The sequence below is a fragment of the Felis catus genome, chromosome D2 (genome assembly GCF_018350175.1).
Source record: "Felis catus isolate Fca126 chromosome D2, F.catus_Fca126_mat1.0, whole genome shotgun sequence".
In the NCBI taxonomy this organism is placed as follows: domain Eukaryota; kingdom Metazoa; phylum Chordata; class Mammalia; order Carnivora; family Felidae; genus Felis; species Felis catus.
This window is the reverse complement of record NC_058378.1, coordinates 68852682-68869824: the sequence shown is the minus strand read 5'-3', so window position 1 is coordinate 68869824 and position 17143 is coordinate 68852682. Positions and strand designations below refer to the sequence as shown.

At 39.9% G+C, this 17143-nt stretch overlaps 1 long non-coding RNA gene across 3 annotated transcripts in view; it reads left to right on the top strand.

Annotated features, from left to right (window-relative positions):
• Positions 1–2702: 2702 nt before the first annotated feature.
• LOC109492695 overlaps positions 2703–17143 on the top strand; it is a 124491-nt gene continuing 110050 nt past the window's right edge. Inside the window, exons 1-2 of one of the 3 annotated variants that reach the window (XR_006587320.1) lie at positions 2703–2831; positions 9843–9914. This is a non-coding gene — a long non-coding RNA (uncharacterized LOC109492695). The remainder of the gene's footprint in view (positions 2832–9842; positions 9915–17143) is intronic. The other 2 variants (XR_006587319.1, XR_002736659.2) reach the window with 2 other exon arrangements.

Below are 17143 nucleotides of genomic sequence, written 5' to 3'. Positions count from 1 at the left end.
GCATGCTCTCTTTCTCTCAAAATAAATAAATAAACTAAAAAAACTAGATTTTTCCTACATGTTATGAACACTTTTTAATTTCTTTTAAGTTTATTAATTTTGGCAGAGAGAGAGAGAGCAAGCGAGCGAGAGCGCAGTGGGGGATGGGCAAAGAGAGAGAAGGAGAGAAGCCCAAGCAGGCTCTGCACTGATAGCATGAAGTCCAATGCAGGACTCCATCCCAGGATGATGGGATCATGACCTGAGCCAAAATCAAGAGTTGGGCACTTAACTGAATGAGCCACCCAGATACCCCCTCTTTTTCATTTCTAATGGAAGATAGCCTTACCACCCCATTCTCTTATTTTCTCTCTCCTTTTTCCTCAAGATACATACATTTCATCAACATATGTGATTATTACATAGAACTGCTTTTTTGTTTATTAATGATTCTCTCTGCTTTCTAATTCATTCATCTTTTTCATTCTTTTCTCCTACTAGAGAATAGTTTTTAATATTCTAACTTTGTGATTTTGATAATTATTTCCTCTATATTTATTCTTTGGTATATAAACATAAACGTATCCATGATAATGTAATTTCCTTTGAGTGTGGCTTTGATCACATCTCATAAATTTGATATGTGGAACTTTTATAGTAGTTATTTTCTAAATGTCTATAACTGCAATCTTCATTTCCTCTATAATCTGAAGTTTATTAAGAATGATACTTTAGAATTTCCAGGTTTTTTTAAATTAAAATGTTTATTATTAATTTTCATTTTCATTGCTTTGTCTAGTTATCATCCAGTTTAAGAACATCTGCTTCTTAGAATGGTGGAATTGGCTGTAATTTCTCTGGTATCCTTCATTATTCTGCCTCTGAGTAGTCCTCGCTTTCTCTGATCCCCTATCATACTTAGCTTGGATTGCTTGATGTCATTGTTTGTTTTTGTGTGTGTGTGTGTCTTATGTCTGTCTCTCTACCTCTGTAAGTAGTAAAAGCAACTTGAGGATAAAGCTCACATTTTATAATTCTTTGTATCCCCCATAGCATCTAACACCTCAAACATATTAAGTAATCAATAAATACATGTGTACCAGTTTATATGTCGGGGAAAGTGAGAGGGATACAAAATGTAGAGGGATCAGAAACCTTGCTAAGTAACTATGTGGTTAGCCATTTTACTAAAATATGTTCACGTTATGCATTCTTCTGTCCTGAAAAATATTGCCCTCCTGGCAATCATCATAGTAAGTAACTATGTGATTATTAATACTGACCATTTGTTGAGCACATGTATATTCCAGGCACTGCTTTAAGAACTTTATATGCTGCATCTCATTTCATAATCCTCACAACAGATCTCACAGGTAAATATGATAATTGTCTTCATTTCCCAGATGAGGAAAGTGAAGCTTAAGGCCGAGACTGTGCCCAGGATTTCCCAGATGGTGAACATGAATCCTGGATCGATTGTGCCTCTGGTCTGTTCCTTCCACTTCTGGTCCGCACCAGTTTCTGTAAATTTATTCTCCTGGTCACTTGTTCCTTCCTCCTTTTAGTCCATCCCACATTCAAATGACTAAATGCCTGCTGGTCTATTTTGCCAGAAGCAGTACTAAAAGACAGGAATATAAATGTGAAAAAAACATGGCCCCTGCTTTTGGTGACCTTCCAGAGTCCAATGGAGCCTTTTCTTTGACATGCACCACGCTTTAAAATGTTACAGAATGTGCTAATTGTATCTGGGCTTCCCTGCAGTTCCTCTGTTTCTCTGTTCCCTGCTCCCATGATATTCAGGTGTTTACTTCAGGGTTCAACTTACCCAAGCGGATCCTGGCTGCCAAAACTGGGGCAAGTGAAGTCATTGTATGTTCTTTGTATGCGCAGAAAGAACCCAGGGTTTTAATAGTCTTTCTCCACCCACCTTCAACTTGGTTTCCCTCAGGACAATAACATCAGCTTTAAAGCCAAAGACAATTATGACAATGTTATTATTTCACATGGGGAAAATTGATGTTGCCAGCCTGAAAGAGGTGCCAGACTTCTGAAACTTACACAGAAATCACTCTTGGAGGAAGGGAAGACAAGTTTCAGAAACGTTTTATGGGAATGAAACAATCAAGGTCTTTGTTTGCTCAGACTGCTTGGTCATTTGGGTTCAGAATAGGCTTCACCGAATCTCATCCATAAGATCTCTCCTGCCACACACTGCCATCCTCGCACCTGGCTCAGAGCCTCCACAAATGCCACACCATTGCAAGACTGACACCATGCACTGCCTACAGTAACAAAGATTGCAACAGAGGATAAAAATGAAGGAAAGTCTGAGGGCACCTACCTTTCTGATGTGAAGTCTTCACAGATTTCTAATTTCGCTAAGAGATTTCAGCTAGCCAGATCATCCTCCCCATAGTCATTGCCATCTCATAATTTTATGTCCCTTCACTTTGCTCTTTTTCTCGCTATCTAAAACTCTAATAGTGATTTGACTATTTATCTATGTGTAGTTTTTGTCTCAATAAAAAATAAGGCTGTTACTTTGGTTTATTACTGTATCTGTAATGTTAGAACGGTGTCCAAAATACAGCCTGTTCTAAATACCTGTTTGTTCAATGATTGAATCTGATATGTCGTCATGACCAGACAATGCTCCTGTGTTTATCTTATTTAGCGCCACCTTCTCCAGCTCCTTCATCATCACAATCATGACCTTTACCATCATCACTATGTCAGTGGTGGGTCACAATTCCCGTGCTGTCCTCCTACCTTCATGTCCCCAATACTCTCAGCTCTTCCTCCTGTTCTAGGTGAAGTACCCAGGGAAGATGAACACTCCCAGCCCACAGGTGAGGGTGCTGAACTACAGAGCAGTGAATTAACTCATTTGGGGTCACAGTCTGGGCCACTGTCCTGTGTGTTCCTCTCTTGGCAAGGGTGATTTGTAAATGGCTTCTGGGGCAAAGTCCTTTTCTTCTTTGTTCTCTTATAGTACTTCACACAGAGCCTGGTGCATGGGTGGGGGGGGGGGGCATTTACTGAAGGACCAAATGGCACCAGAGTCCTCCATGATTTTGCCTCTAGCTTCCTCCTGTCTTTGCACTCATGCATCCCAGTACCCATCTTGGCCGTTCTTGCCACTGCACATTACCTTTTAGCATTCATTTGTCTGCCCCAAGCATCCTTTCTTGCACCCCTCTGTTGTGGCCCAATCTGCTTATTTAATGAAAGCTTTTCAGGCTCTCCCTGCTTAAATTGATCACTGTTGCCTTGGATGATAATCATACCCTATAACATTCCTGTTGCTACTTCTTTGGAAAATTAGTTAAGTGTGACAGACTTTAAGCCCCTAGAGGGCAGCAGGCATTATCAATAGTGCTCATCACTCTATCCTGCCTCAGCACCTAGCAGTGACTGCTAAAAACAGGTAGCATTTGCTGAGCACTTACTATCTGCCAGACACTAGGTTTGCTGATGTATATAGATTATCTAATTTAATTCTCATAATAACCCCATGAAGTGTCATTACTGTCCACATTTTATGAATGAGAAAGCAAGGTTTAGAGTTGTTACGTAAGAAATCAAAGCCACCTTTTAGTAGTATCAGTAAACAGGGAACACATTAGAACACTTTTGCCATGCGTGAATCTGCTCTTGAATAACTACCACCTCGCCAGGATTTTTTAAAAATGCCTAGTCAATGTGGATTAAATAATGCAAAAATTACATGGAATGATTTCTGATCTTCAAGTTGTTGTGCTTTATGCCTGATCTCACTTGGGATGGATATCTTCCACCCACCTCACTGAGTGATGTACATTACTCAAATAGCGGTCCCCTTCGTATCTAAGACCTCCTTCTTCTTTTGTATTAAAAAAACTGGGGCTCTTGGGTGGCTCAGTCAGTTAAGCAAATGATTCTTGGTTTCAGCTCAGGTCATGATCTCATGGTTCATAAGTCTGAGTCCTGCCTGGGGCTCTGTGCTAACAACGCAGAGCCTGCTTGAGATTCTCTCTTGCCCTCTCTCTCTATCCCTCCCCTGCTCACTCTCTTCCTCTCTCTTTCAAAAATAAATAAATACACTTAAAAATAAATAAAAATAAAGGAAACTGGCTTCTATATTCTTAACAGCTCTTTCTGTATCTGCTCTGGTGGAAAGGTATGGTCAATGGTATTCTCCACAAGGTTATATGATTAAGTTGGCTTTCTTCTCCAAATGCATTCCTGTCTTACAAAGGTTTCCCAGTGGCAAATCTCAATTGCAAGGATTGTGTGCTATTTTCTGACCCCTCCCCATTCTTCCCTTGTATGAATATAATCTAAGAAGGTGGTATTAGCCATATAGGATGTTTCCTCCAACATACTTAACCAAGTCATGAGGACTCTGGCCTATTTTCTTAGAGTCTAGCCTAAGAAAAGTGGCTTCTTACTAACCTCTCCAAAGCTATAATTATAACAAGGATTTCCTTGTGTTCATGGCACTGTTTCTAAACTTGCAGAATAAAATAGATGCACACACTGATAATTATTTTCCCTTGACTCCTAGAAGAATCAAGAAGGCATCAGAACTTAGGATGAAGATAAAGAATATACCTGCTTTGTTTGTTTTCTTTCTTCCAAATGTGGCCCTTGTTAAAATTCAGGAAGTATAAGTATATAAGTATAAGTATAAGGACAGTCCCACAGCTCTCAAATATCCCTATAGTTGTGCCACCTATTTATTTTTTTATTTTTTTTTATTAACTCTTTTAATCTTTATTTTTTTTCCAATATATGAAATGTATTGTCAAATTGGTTTCCATACAACACCCAGTGCTCATCCCAACAGGTGCCCTCCTCAATACCCATCACCCACCCTCCCCTCCCTCCCACCCCCCATCAACCCTCAGTTTGTTCTCAGTTTTTGACAGTCTGTTATGCTTTGGCTCTCCCCCACTCTAACCTCTTTTTTTTTTCCTTCCCCTCCCCCTGGGTTTCTGTTAAGTTTCTCAGGATCCACATAAGAGTGAAAACATATGGTATCTGTCTTTCTCTGTATGGCTTATTTCACTTAGCATCACACTCTCCAGTGCCATCCACGTTGCTACAAAAGGCCATATTTCATTCTTATTGCCACGTAGTACTCCATTGTGTATATAAACCACAATTTCTTTATCCATTCATTAGTTGATGGACATTTAGGCTCTTTCCATAATTTGGCTATTGTTGAGAGTGCTGCTATAAACATTGGGGTACAAGTGCCCCTATGCATCAGTACTCCTGTATCCCTTGGATAAATTCCTAGCAGTGCTATTGCTGGGTCATAGGGTAGGTCTATTTTTAATTTTCTGAGGAACCTCCACACTGTTTTCCAGAGTGGCTGTACCAGTTTGCATTCCCACCAACAGTGCAAGAGGGTTCCCGTTTCTCCACATCCTCTCCAGCATCTATAGTCTCCTGATTTGTTCATTTTGGCCACTCTGATGGCGTGAGGTGATATCTGAGTGTGGTTTTGATTTGTATTTCCCTGATGAGGAGCGACGTTGAGCATCTTTTCATGTTCCTGTTGGCCATCCAGATGTCTTCTTTAGAGAAGTGTCTATTCATGTTTTCTGCCCATTTCTTCACTGGGTTATTTGTTTTTCGGGTGTGGAGTTTGGTGAGCTCTTTATAGATTTTGGATACTAGCCCTTTGTCCGATATGTCATTTGAAAATATCTTTTCCCGTTCCATTGGTTGCCTTTTAGTTTTGTTGGTTGTTTCCTTTGCTGTGCAGAAGCTTTTTATCTTCATAAGGTCCCAGTAATTCATTTTTGCTTTTAATTCCCTTGCCTTTGGGGATGTGTCGAGTAAGAGATTGCTACGTGCCAACCTATTTAAAGGAGGGTTGGGATCTCTTTGAGATTCTGTAGTCTAATCAGCCACCAATGATGAGTGGATAAATAAATCGACAAAACTGTCATGTGTTAAGATTCTTTATCCCCATTTTTACAGAAAAGACTACTATGGCTCTGAAAAAGTTAGTTATGTGCACTCTGCTCTAAAGCCTAGTGGTTTGATGCATAGATTGTAAAATCCAGAGTCATGTGTTTGCCACTTACCATTTATGTGACCTTGGGTATGCAACCTCTCAAAACTTTGATCTTCCTATCTGCAAAATGGTGACGACAATGGCACCTATTTGTAGGAACAGAATTAGAAAAAGAAAAGGCCATTTTTGTCGTGTTCAGCTGTATCTCTAGTGCCTAAGATGATGTTTGACAGGTAGAACACACTTAGAATGTATCTGTGCAATGGAGAGCAGTGACCAGCACAGTGTATGGAATATAGTCAGTTTTCAATAGATGTTAGCTATTCTTCTTCTTATTACAATCCAGGTGAATGGCAGAAACAGGATGCAAAACCTTCATTGACCCTGAGAGCAAACACGGGAGGTTTTTCCTTAGCGTTGCCCTTTTCCTCTCTCTCTCCTTCTTTATCTCCTTCTACCACCCATGAGGAACTTCATTCTTCAACGGCTGAAGTGACTTTCCAAACAGACCCCCCTCACTTAATTCTTTCTCTACCCAATCACATAAAATAAACTCAATCAAAAACCTTGAAGCTTTCCAATCATCTATATGAAAACACAGGTTCTGTCACCTAAGTCTCAAAGTCCCGCTTTTTTTCTAGAACCGCTGGCACATGTCCACTCCCTCTCCGAAGGCTTTTATTACAAACTGTATCCACTCTGAGCTCCAGAGTGCTTCCTCTGCCTTCTCCCCATCATTCCTTCCACTGTCCTGTCCTTACCTTTTTCTCAGTCAGACCAAACTCCGATCACTCTTTAAGCCTCGGATGGACAAAACATTCTCTGACCATCCTACCCACAGCTATCATGTTCTTTTGAATTTGACATTTCAACCTATGCCACTCCTGTGGACTTTTCTTTACTTTATTTTTTTTTTAATTTTTTTTTCAACGTTTATTTATTTTTTGGGACAGAGAGAGACAGAACATGAATGGGGGAGGGGCAGAGAGAGAGGGAGACACAGAATCGGAAACAGGCTCCAGGCTCTGAGCCATCAGCCCAGAGCCTGACGCGGGGCTCGAACTCACGGACCGCAAGATCGTGACCTGGCTGAAGTCGGACGCTTAACCGACTGCGCCACCCAGGCGCCCCGCTTTACTTTAAAACATATTTGTCATCAAATTTTCCTGTGCTAATTGTATTCACGATTCTCAAACAAGGGTGACTTCCTATTCCTTGAATGGGCATATGCCAGTTTTAGCTGTAATATGACAGTTAAGCAAGCAATTCTGTGAACATCTATTTCCTCATCTATAAAATGGGAATAGTAGTACATACATTTCTGGATTGCTGTGAAAGTTACAATAGCAGTTATAATGTGTTCCTTCCACCGAGTACCTTGCACATAAAATGTAGTAACTACCATTGGTAAATGTTATTTGTTTGCTAAATCAGAGTAAAGATGAGCAGAGCATGTTCTAAGAATACCAAGGAATGTTGGTAAATGTCTTCCAGTTTATAAAACCAGCCCCTTGTTCTCTCTCTTGTCTTTGATAGAACCTACTTTCCTATATATCAGGTGCCCGTAAATTAATGCTGACTCCAGGTTTAGGTGAAAAATGTAAAACCCATCATGACTTCCTTTGTTAATAAAATTCTTTCACCCCACTCCCCAGCTCTGCCTTCTTACTTCTGTTCTATTCACCCATGCAAGGACCAGTATGTGTAGGAAGCAGACCAAATAAGGCTCTGGGGTTGGAAAACCCACAGATACTTTACGTCACCTCACTTTCTGCAGGAGGGCTTCCCAGAAGGCCTGTCTAGGTTGCCTCTTTATTTATTTATTTACTTTTTTGGTTCCGCCCGTTTTGATGAGATTAGTTTTTATGCTAAGCCTGGAAGCAGAAGGGCCAGGATAATGTCAGGAGGGGCTGGCCCTTATGCAATTTCCTATTGTTGACTAGCAATGGAACAGAGAAATGTTCCTGGCAGTTTTATGAGATTGAGATTTCTTACTCCCAAAGGTCAAGGAGGAAGAGTCACAGGGGTGGGAAAGAGATTCTAATGAAGTTCCACTTTTGAAAGGGATCACGGTGTCACAGGCCTGGTGCCACGCTTCCTGGAGCTCCTCTGTGCTGGAAGATAGATGGAAAGTTGTGGGCCCTGCACACCTGAGAGTGTACATACTGGATGGCTGCTTGAGCAAAGCACTGGCTTGAGCCATTAACCCTTCAAGAGTCTTACACTCTTGCCAACTATGGTTGAGAATTAACATCTTAACAACAATCCTTTCACATGAACCAGGGCTTGACAACTCTAAACCTCCTGTTTGGGGGGGGTGGGGAGGGGCGGAATGTCCTCAAGTCATAGCAAAGCATAATTATATCATATTAATACTAGTGGGCACCAGAGTGTTGGCTTGCAGGATTTAAGGTTTGCATCAGGCTTTGGCTGCTTTCTTCTCATAGAGAAACAAACCTTTGAGACAGCCACAGTCCTAAGCTCCTGAAATCATCTGTATGGAAACCCCTTGAAGTCTAAGACACGTGTTTAAAATGTAGTTTTTCAAAGCATAAGAGATTCTTAAAAACTGAGAACAAACTGAGGGTTGATGGGGGGTGGGAGGGAGGGGAGGGTGGGTGATGGGTATTGAGGAGGGCACATTTTGGGATGAGCACTGGGTGTTGTATGGAAACCAATTTGACAATAAATTTCATATATTGAAAAAAGAAGTCATATAGTAATTAAGGAATAAAATTAAGATTGTGATAAAATAAACATATTCTTACCAAAAAATAAAAATAAAAAATAAAATAAAATAAAATTTAGACTGCAATCTTAATGGAAGTGACTGTCAATAATAAATTATCTACTGAGGTACCAGGACAGAAATCCTGAAAAAGAAATGTAGTTTTTTGGCCCCCACCACAGGCCTTCAGAATTGGACCGTCTGAGAGACTGTCATAGGAATCTGCATTTGACAGACTCCCCAAAACTTAAAGTCTCAGGGTAACTGAGTTACCCCAGGCTGCTGAGGACTCAGTTCTCATGACCTTCCAGTTTGTGAAACTATGGCTTTGTTTTTCTCCGTTATTCATTGTCTGGAGGAAATTGACTCCCAGTTTTAATCTGATCTGGAAGAATACACACATTGTAAAAATTGTATCACTTTTGCATTCATTCTTTAACTCATATACCTATCGAGCACTTTCTGTGTGCCAAGAACAATACTAGATGCCTGGCTATAAAGAAGAATAAGGCATGGTCCTTGAATTCAAGGAACTTCTAATCTCTTAAGAAAACATATACGTGTAATAAGGTGTTAGAGGAGCTGTGAAAGAGGTCCACAAGGATAAAATACAACCAGAAAGGAGAGGGCAATCAATTCTGCCTGGAGAGCATGGCAGCCCTCAGAAATACCTTCACACGGTGAAAGATGTGTAGGTGTTCATCAACCAGACAAGTTGGATGAAAGGTAGCATTCTCCAATGGGGCAAAGATATAAATTCTAGGATAGCAGGACAGTTTCTGGGAACTGAAGGTAGTTCAGCATAGCTGGAAGAGAGGACAATGGGTAGAGGATGAGGACAGACCCATAAATGATCCCTGGGAGACAAGAAGGGGCCAGATTACAGATATCCATGCTAAGAAATGTGAGTTTTTTAAATTGAATATATTTGACATAAAATGTTACATTAGTTTTAGGTATACAGCATTGTAAATCAATAACTCTATACATTATGCCATACTCACCACAAATTCAGCCACTGTCTGTTACCATACAATGCTAATACAATGCCATTGACTGTACTCCCTATGCTGTACCTTTATTCCCATGATTTATACAAGCATTTTGAAATTTCTCTTCCAGCATTGCTTTCCCAAATTGTGGACCTCAGGATTTCTGCAATAGAATCACCCAACTGAATCAGAATTTCTAGAGGTAGGACTTCATACTAGATATTTTTAGAAATATCGCATATTACCAGTACACCAAGTTTGGAACCTACTGTTTTATAATGTGGAGCCTGTGGAGGATTTTGTGCAGAGGAGAGAAATGATGAGAAAGACCGTGCATCAGGATAGATGATGATGAGTTGGACTGAATTTGGAGGCAAAGAGGGCCTAGGAGGCTGCTTAGCAGGCTACAGCAATTTTCCAGGTGAGAGATGGTAAGGGATTCAGCCAATAAGGATGGGGGATAGATTGGAAATTGTGCTAAGAAGGTAGGCTTAATAGGCAGAGTCCAACTGGAAAGAGAGAAGTCTCTGAGAAGGTATTGCAGTCAGGTGAAAAGCTTAGTATTTGTTGAAAGTCTTAGCCACTTTTCTGGAGTCATTTCTATTTTGTAGGACAAAGAATAGAAATGTTCTTTCATCAAAACTTTCTTTGTAAAGGTAGACACCCTTATTCATTCTTGTGCATGCACATTCATGTACATGTAAAGCCACCGTAGTTTGAGAACAATTGCGGGCAATATTATGAATGGTATTGAAAGGAAGTTCTTCTCAGAGACATAATTCTGAATCACAATTCCAAGAGTGATGTGGTTGAAATGTTGTCACAATCTGCTTGGGCTGCCATAACAAAATGCCAGACTTGGTGTCTTAAACAATAGAAATTTATTTTTTCACAGTTCTGAAGTTTAGAAGTTCATGATCAAAGTACCAGAAAAAATCATTTTTTTGGTGAAAGCTCTCCCTTTGATTGCAGATGGCCACCTTCTCACTGTGTGCTCGTATGGCTTTTTCTTGGTGTGTGCTCAGAACAAAAGAGAGAGAGAGAGAGAGAGAGAGAGAGAGAAACAGACGAAAGAGAGAGCACATGATTTCTCTTGTGTGTCCTCTTACAAGAACACTAATCCTGTTGGGATCAGGGCCCCACCCTTATGACCTCACTTAACCTTAATTACTTCCTTACAGGCCCCATCTCCAAATATAGTCACACTGTGGGTAAGGCTTCAACATAAGAATTTGGGGGAGATACAAACATTCAGTCTACAACATTCCACCCCTGGTTCTTCTCTATTGCAAAATATATTCATTTCATCACAATAGGCCCAAATGTCCTAATTTATTCCATTATCAACTCTAATGTCTAGGGTCCAAAGTCTCATCTAAATGTCTTCTAAGTCAGGTATTGGTGAGACTTGAGATATGATTTATCCTGAGGCAAAATTCCTTTCCAGCTGTGAACTGTGAAATGTGACAAATTATGTGCTTCTAAAATAGAATGGTGGAACAGACTAATGGGATAGACGCTCCAATTTCAAAAGGGAGAAATTCCAAAAGGGAGACATTCCCATTCCAAAAGGGAGATATTAAAAAGGAGGAGCACGTTCTAAGTAATTCCCAAAACTAGCAAGACAAAAAACTCTAACAGACTTTAAACCTTACTACTAATCCTCTTTGGTTTAATCCCCACCTTTCAGGTCCACCAGGGCATTGATCCTGTTCCTAAGGCTCTGCAGGCCATTCCTGTCCCCCAAGTTTTCTGGTGTAGGCTGTTTGGCCTTTTGAAATGAAGGAGGTGGCCCCACCTTTTGAAATCCAGGGAATAACCCTAAGGATCTCTGAACCACTTTTAGGTGTTTCTTCCCTTTTCTTGAAGAATAGTACACATTCATAGCTGAATAGCTTTATTGTTCCATTATGTAGAATACAAAAAATTCAACAGACTTCCTTAATTTTGTCCAGTCTCCATCTGTGTTTAAATCTCTTCTGCCCTAATTACTAGCTGTGTTGGGTTAGCAACTCATGCTTAGTTTCTCATTTGCAAAATGTGCATTTATACCTATTTCATAGGGCTACTCATTTACCTGTCAGCTCACTGATTCAACAAATACTTATTAATGTTTCATTTCATAAGTAAGATGGTAGAGAAAAAAAAAGAGTGTCCCTACTCTCATGAAAATTCATATGGAGGGATACAGACAATGAAACAAGTAAACATACAGGAACAAATGCTAAAGAGAAAAATAAAAGCAAAGTAAAAGATACAAAGAGTTATAGGGGAAAGGAGTCGTACCTTTTATTTTATTTTATTTTATTTTATTTTATTTTTTAATGTTTCATGTTTTTATTTAAATTTTAGTTACTTAACATATAGTGTAATATTAGTTTCAGGAGTAGAATTTAGTGACTCATCACTTACATGCAACACCCAGTGCTTATCACAACAAGTGCCCTCCATAATATGCATCACACATTTAACCCATCCCTCTGCCTACCTCTCCTCCAGGAACCCTCCCAGTTTGTTCTCGGGAATTATGAGTCTGTTTTATGGTTCACCTCTCTCTTTCTGCCCCTCTATGTTCACCTGTTCTGTTTCTTAAATTCCTCATATCAATGAAATCATTTGGGATTTGATTTCATATGACTGACTTTCTCTGACTGACTTATTTTGCTTCACATAGTACACTCTAGCTCCATCCACATAATTGTAAATGGCAAGATTTTATTCTTTTTGATGGATGGATAGTATTCCAGTGTGTGTGTGTGTGTGTGTGTGTGTGTGTGTGTGTGTGTGTGTGTCTATACCACATCTTCTTTATCCATTCATCAGTCAATGGAAATTTGTGCTCTTTCCATACTTTGGCTATTGTTGATAGTGCTGCTATAAACAGCAAGGTGCATGTGCCCCTTCAAATCAGTACTCCTGTATCCTTTGAATAAATACCTAGTAGTGCAATTTCTGGGTCATAAGATAGTTCTATTTTTAACTTTGAGGAATCTCCATACTGTTTTCCAGAGTGGCTGCACCAGTTTGCATTCGCACCAACAGTGTAAGAGGGTTCCTCTTTCTCTACATCCTCGCCAACATCTGTTGTTACCTATGTTGTTAATTTTAGCCATTCTGACATGTATGAAGTGGTATCTCATCATAGTCTTGATTTGTATTTCTCTGATGAGTGATGTTGAGTACCTTTTCATGTATCTGTTAGCCATTTGCATGTCTTCTCTGGAAAAATGTCTGTTCATATCTTCTGTCCATTTCTTAAATGTGTTGTCTGTTTTTTGGGGTGTCAAGTTTGATAAGTTTTTTGTAGATTTTGGATACTAGCCCTTTATCAGGTATGTCATTTGCAAAAATCTTTTCCCATTCCATAGGTTGTCTTTTAGTTTTGTTGACTGTTTTCTTTGGAGTGGTATCTTTTAGAAGATGTGGTCAGGTAAGCCTCTCTCAGAATGTGACATTTGTACAGAGATATAAATGAAGTATGGTAGTGAGTGACACAGCCAAATGTTTGGGGGATTAGTATCCCAGAGAAATCAGTGAAAGCAAGAAAGCATGGAGATAGGATGAGTCTCAACGTGTTGAAGGACCAGGAGGGAGTCCAGTGGCTGCTGTGGCTCCAGCAAGGAGCAGCTAGAGAGAAAAAAAGGGAGCAACAGAGAGAATTGTTCCCTCTACTTGGGCAGGTACCTATCCATTAGATATCTAGGAAAGGAACCTTCCAGGCAGAGGGAATAGTGGGTGTGAAAGTTCTAAGGTGAGAGGGTGCTACCATGTTTGAGGAGCAGCAAGAGGACCAGAGTAGCTGGCATGAATCCACCAAGTTATAAACTGGAAGGAGATGAGATCGGGGGAAAAGAGAGCCAGGTCATAAAGGACATCTGAGACTATGAAATGAACTGTGTGTTTAATTCTGAAAAGGGAAGTGTCATTGGAGCTCCCTAGGCAGAAGAATGACACAATCAGAATTACAGTGTGATGGAATCATTCTGGCTTTGAAATGGACAATATACTCTAGGAGGCAAGTATAAAAACCAAGAGGTCAGTAAGGAGAGTAAGGCAATAATTGAAGCAAGAGATGATGATGGCTTGATCAAGGTCCTGCAGAGGAGGTGGTAAGGGTGAGAAGACTTCAGATTCTAGAAACATTTTTCAAATGGAACTGATAGGCTTCACTGCTGCATTGGATGAGAGGTGACCACCTCCAGCATATACAACATCTAGTTACAAAGAGAAGTACTGTTCCCCTAGTGGACTGTGTCATAGAAGCTTGTAAATGTCTTCATTTGGCAAGGAAATGGTGAGGGGAGACCTGAGAAGAGGTTCTGGATTCTCTAACCAGGGGGTCCATCACTAGGAATGTTTGCAGAGTCATCATGGAGTAAAAGAACAGGAGACCCCCACCTTCAGAGGAAACACAATGGCTCTCACCACATGACTGTCTTTCATGTCCCTATCCTTCTCTTGGCCTTAAGGCAGACCTAATCTTATCCAGAAAAATTAGAAAGACTTCCTAGCTTCTTACACTGTAAGAAAAGGGACAGAGGTCTTTCCTGATTGTACAAAGTGTAGTAAAATGGTGCTTCTGTAGTAAAGGTTCTAGACCAGGAGTCCACAGGAGGAGATTTCTTGGGCAGTTGTATCAACAGCCATAACTTCAAGCTATGCAGAAGGAAGAGTTCCCTTTTATGAGATGGTATTTTTTTCACTGTTCTTTTACCCATCTGTGTCTCCTTGTTAGGCCCCAGGCTTCAGTTTTCCTGGGCGAATTACCTGGGAGGTAGGTCAGGTACCACAAAACAGGGAGAAGCAAGGGTGGATAATTCATATACAGGCCTATTTGTTCCAGGTTGTAGCAGGTCTCCTTCCAGGCTGGGCTTTGCTGAGGAGTATACCATATCTCTGGTCCCTCTCCATGCTTCTCTCCCAGCATGACAGCAGCAGGCTCTAAGGCACAGAGGCAAGACCATATCCTCCCCAGAGCTGGCTTTTCTTTTCCCTGCGTATTTAGAGCACTGCACCAGATTTTATTATTATTCCACATATTGGCAATGATATTAATTTTTAAAGATTGTTGTCATTATATACACAATAAAATAGCATGAACTCAGAGAATAGTTTTTTTTATATATATAACTAATGATTCAGAAGTACCACAAAACTTCCTTTTTTATTGAGCAGTAATAGCTAATGTTTCTAGAGGGTTTCTTTTTCCTGACAATAGAAACAAGATTTAAAAGGGCAACCATTGTAACATAAATGCTTTCTAGATTAAAATGCCATTTGTTGCTAAGCAAATAAGGTGTCCTTACAGACCTACATTTTGTTGAGCTATGAGAGTATTTAGACTTTTATCACCATATTAATTAGGATTGGGAAATTTAGAGTAATTTAGTAAAATAGTAGCTCCTCTTTGGGACTAGATATGAAATGATTAGGAAAATAAGCCAAGTATCTAGTATGGCAAGAGGAAGAAAGTATGGAACTGCCCAACTGGAGACTGTAAGCATAAATGAATGAAGGACAAACAGTCTGTGACAAATGTATGGGGGCCACATACCCATCCTGAGACAGTCAAGTTCCATCTCTTGGATCAAACTAACTGTTATTTCTCCAGCTCCAAGCAGGGTCCCTGTTTCAGATTCAGACCTCAATAAATATTTGTAGATTAAATGAATAAGGGTCAATTTGGCACTATCAGTGTTCATGGAATAACTGCCTGGCTCAGATCCAGGATGAAAAAGTATCTTCTTGTGATTTTGATTTTGACTGCTGTCTGGGACAAGAATGGAGGCTTATGTTAGTAGTAGGAAATGAGGCTTGAAAGATCTCTCACTAATCAGGTCCATGTCATAAGAAAACCAGATCAAATTACATTTTTTAGAGCAATATCACAGCAGAGTAGTGATGTAAGTCATTTATCTAACATCTAGTTTCTTAGACACAGACCAGTCCCTATGGACTATATACAGACTGATTCCCGCCCCCCCCCCCCCCCATTTTCCAGCCTATAAACATATACTTTTGATCAAAAGTGGGCCCAGGAAAAGATGTGTGGGTGATTTAGTGAGAGCTCATTCTTACTTCTAGAGAATATATCAAAGCAATCATCCTGCTGGTGATTAAACAAAGTAAAACTAATATCTTGTTGTTGTTGAACTATGTGCAAAAAGCAAGGTGTTGAATCACTCTTCCTAAGCTGAATATATTTATCTCTTCCCGTTCAGCTATAGAAATTGGCCATCGAGGGACTTCACCAGTTTGGCCTCATTACTTGGTCCCACAAGACTGGAGACTTCTTTTTCTTTTTTTTTATTTCAAAGCTTGTTTGTTTGTTTGTTTGTTTAAATTTAAATCCAAGTTAGTTAATATGTAGTGTGATAATGAATTCAGGAATAGAACTTAGTGTTTCATCACTTACATATTACACCCAGTGCTCATCCCAACAAGTGTTCTCCTTAATGCCCACCGCCCCCCCCCCCCATTTTGCCATTTCCGCACCCAACATCCAGCCACCAATCCTTAGTTTGTTCTCTGTATTTAAGAGTCTCTTATGGTTTGTCTTCTTCTCTGTTTTTATATGATTTTTGCTTCCCTTACCTTATGTTCATCTGTTTTGTTTCTTAAATTCCACATATGAATGAAATCGTATATTTGTCTTTCTCTGACTTATTTTGCTTAGCGTATGAAAGGAGCCTCTAGTTCCATACACGTTGTTACAAATGGCAAGATTTCATTCTCTTACATCACCAAATAATATTCCTGTGTGTGTGTGTGTGTGTGTGTGTGTGTGTGTGTGTGTGTGTGTGTATACACTACATCTTCTTTATCCATTCATCAGTTGATGGACATTTGGGCTCTTTCCATACCTTGGCTATTGTCAATAGTGCTGCTATAAACATTGGGGTGCATGTGCCCCTTCGAATCAGCACTCCTGTATTCTTTGGATAAATCGCTAGTAGTGCAATTGCTGGGTCGTAGGGTAGTCATATTTTTAGTTTTCTGAGGAACCTCCATACTGTTTTCCAGAGTAGATGCACCAGTTTGAATTCCCTCCAGCAGTGCAAAAGGGTCCCTAGACTGGAGACTTCTTTTTCACCTCCTTTCAGGGAAGTTCCACAAGAACTAGAGAGTAATTGGGAAGTGTTTTGTTTAGGCAAAATACACCTCCAATTTGCATTTCTGTCTTCAGTCCTTATAGTATTGGTTGAGGAAGAACATTAAAGATCTCATAGTCACTCCTAAATCTCTATTTATTGGATTTTAAATTTGCTGCCTGGAATTGAATACTTTATAGGATAAGAATTCCAAACTTGACAGAAAAGGATAATTTGATATTGCTTCTGAGTCAGTGGGAAAATATCCTTGAGATAACAATTTATATACTCAACCAGAGTTACAAAACCTGGTTAAAACAAAACCCCAGGTTAAAAAAAA